Genomic DNA, 3565 nt, shown 5'->3' on the forward strand with positions numbered 1-3565 from the left:
TTTTTTTTACATCTTTATTGGAGTATAATTGCTTTACAATGGTGTGTCAGTTTCTGCTTTATAAAAAAGTGAATCAGTTATACATATACATATGTTCCCATATCTCTTCCCTCTTGCGTCTCCCTCCCTCCCACCCTCCCTATCGCACCCCTCCAGGCTGTCACAAAGCACCGAGCTGATCTCCCTGTGCCATGCGGCTGCTTCCCACTAGCTATCTACCTTACGTTTGGTAGTGTATATATGTCCATGCCTCTCTCGCGCTCTGTCACAGCTTACCCTTCCCCCTCCCCATATCCTCAAGTCCAATCTCTAGTAGGTCTGTATCTTTATTCCTGTCTTACCCCTAGGTTCTTCATGACATTTTTTTTCTTAAATTCCATATATATGTGTTAGCATACGGTATTTGTCTTTCTCTTTCTGGCTTACTTCACTCTGTATGACAGACTCTAGGTCTATCCATCTCATTACAAATAGCTCAATTTCATTTCCTTTTATCTTAAGTTTTTTTTTAAGTTGAAAATATTATTGAGATAATTATAGATTCACATGTAGTTGTAATCCACCCATCTTTTTCAGATTCCTCCCTTTTTACCTGTATTCGTGTGTGTGTATTTAGTTCTCTACAATTTTATCACGTGTAGATAACTTCTTTTTAGAGTGTCTGTTTTCCTATTCCTTTAACATTTTTCACTGCTTGCCTCCCAGTCTAATATCACAACCCTAAGGGTTTAGTTTACTTATGCTTGGGGGGTGGGCAGGGAGGGGGTGGAAGCTGGGTGCACTTGGAAATGTATGGGGGTGGTATTTGGTTGACACAGGTCTTGGGGGCCAGGGGAACTACATGTCGCACACAGTAAAGCAATGTCCTGCCCCAGATGTCAATCATAACCGCAGTTCAGGATAAAATAAGATAATCCCCATGTTTTCAAGTGCATCCTTTATCTATTCTAACGTGAAGCGGTTCTTTTTGACAGGAGGTGCATTTCTATGTTGACAGGTCGAGAAGAAAGATTAGGTTGGATGTGAAGTGTGTTATTACTGCCACCTTGATATGCCCTTAAGGTGGGGTAAACTCGGGGAGCAGCATATTGTTAGAGATGATTCACAGCATGACTCATTGCATAAGGAGGTACGGGTGAATGTGCTTTTACAGGCGTGCCACCTTGGGGGTGGTCTCCAAGGTAACAGTACTCTGCAGCCACCAGAGAACACAAAGGCTTCTTTGCTCATCAGAGAAAATATGGCAGTTATGTTCCTCTGATTTAAGAACATAATATAGTTCTTACTAAGCCTAATACTCTTTTTAAAAATATACTTTTTTATTTTCAAATAGTTTCAGATTTACAGAAAAGTTGCAAAGAAAGTACAGTGAGTTCCCCCATACCCAGTTTCCTCTAAATTATTAACATCTTACATTAGGACGGTGTATTTGCCACACTGAATGAATCAATATTTACGTATTATTATTAAACTAAAGCCTATTCTTTATTCAGATTTCCTTAGTTTTTACCTAATGTCCTTTTTCTGTTCCAAGATCCCACATGACATTTAGTCATCACATTTCCTTAGGCTCCTCTTGGCTGTGACAATTTCTAGTACTTTTTCGTAATTGCAAAGAGACTCCTCTTCAGCCGCAATCTCTGCCTCCCAACTCTCCCTTGCTCTCCCATGCCCTTGGCTTTTTGCCTCTAAAATGATGGATTCTGGAACCCTGGTATCCCCTGAGCATCTAACGGGCATAGGCAACAGCACACCCAGGCATCTCAAGCTCAGTTTGCTCCAAACCAAGTTCATCTTCTCCTCTAGGCCTACTGTGCTCAGTGGGGCGTTCTTCCCTGGAAAGCCCCGTATCTGGGAGGCATTCTGACTTGAGCCGCTCCCTAATCTCCTGCCAGGGAGCACCTGGTCCCTATTCTTCCCTCTACTACGTCTTCTGTCTGTCACCTCCTCTCTCCACCTCCACAACTACCTCCTCGGTTCTGGCCCAAATCAGCATTGCCTGGATTGGTAAGTCACTTTATTTTATTTTTTAAAATATTTATTTATTTATTTATTTATTTAGGCTGCACCAGGTCTTAGTTGCAGCACACGGGATCTTTAGTTGTGGCATGCAGACTCTTAGTTGAGGCATGAGAACTCTTGCGGCATGCATGCGGGATCCAGTTCCCCGACCAGGGATAGAACCCTCCTCTGCTTTTCAAAAACCCTTTAGTGGCTCTGGTGCCCAGAGGATAACGTCCTTGCTCCTGAGTCAAACAGAGGCTGCTTTGAGTCCTGGTGCAGCTCACCTTCCAGACTCCCCACCACCTGACCAGTGGCTCAGCAGCAAATGCAAATCCCTGTCATCCTCCCAACTCACCTAGTAGTCTCCTGCCTTTTTGTATTTTCCTGGAAAATTCCCTCCATCCCCTCGCCTTTCAGTTCAAATCTCCAAACCAGGCTGGGGTCATCCGTCCTCTGGAGAGGCTCCCCTGACACCTCCGGCAGAGTTATAACTCTTTTCCCTGCTGTAACGTCCCTCCCCCCAACAAACACCCTTAGATTTTTGCACTTATGTATCACACTACATTGTAATTAATTGATACAAAAATCACCAATCTCCGTAGAGATGCAGGACACCCTCCCCTCTGTGCCATTATTAGTCAGCTCCTTGCTGTCATAACAAGGTACCACAGACCTGGGGGCCTAAACAACAGAAATTTATTTTCTCACAATTCTGGAGACCAGAAGTCTGAGATCAAGGTGTCGGCAGGGTCAGATTCTTCTGAGGCCTCTATCCTTTTCTTGCAGATGACTTCTCTGTGTGTCTTCACATGGTCTTCCCTTGGAGCCTGTCTGCGTCCAGATGTCTTCTTATTGATGTAAGGACACCAGTTGTATTGGATTAGGGCCCATCCTAATGGCCTCATTTTAACTTGATTACCTCAACTTGATTACCTACCTATCTCCAAATACGGCCACATTCTTAGGTACTAGAGGATTAGGACTTCAACGTATGAATGTTGGGAGGGGGGGGGGACACAAGTCAGCCCATAACAAGACCCTTCTCTCCTCTTTCTTCCTCTGAGCTCCTTCGAGCCTCAGCTTCCTGGGAGGCCTAGCCCTGAAGGGTCAAGGACTTGGGAATCACATAGTCCAAGTTCAAATTCTGCCTCTCATGAAATCCTTCGGAGACGTATCTGAACCTCAGGTCTTCATCTCTATAATGAGACCATGAAGCTTGCTCTGGGGGACATGTGTGTGGATTAGAGTCGCTGGTCAAGTGTCTGGTGTGTGGCCGGTGGGCAGTATAGGGGACCATCACTGTCCTCCTGCATTGCGGAACTTTCTGCGACGATGGAAATGTTCTATATTTGTGCTGTCCCGTGTGGTAGCTGCTAAACCACATGCAGCTGAAACGTGGCTAGTGGCTACAGCACTGGGCAGCACAGCTGGGTTCACCAGGGGTCCCCAGCGTGTCCCAGAGTGTTCCTGCATTAGGCCCTGACATGCTCTGTCCTGGCAGTGAATCCATTCCCCTGGCCATGTCCCCACACCAGATGCTCCTCTGTGGCCCCTGGCGGCG

The sequence above is a fragment of the Lipotes vexillifer genome, unplaced genomic scaffold (genome assembly GCF_000442215.2).
Source record: "Lipotes vexillifer unplaced genomic scaffold, Lipotes_vexillifer_v1.1 scaffold1492, whole genome shotgun sequence".
Classification (NCBI taxonomy): Eukaryota; Metazoa; Chordata; class Mammalia; order Artiodactyla; family Lipotidae; genus Lipotes; species Lipotes vexillifer.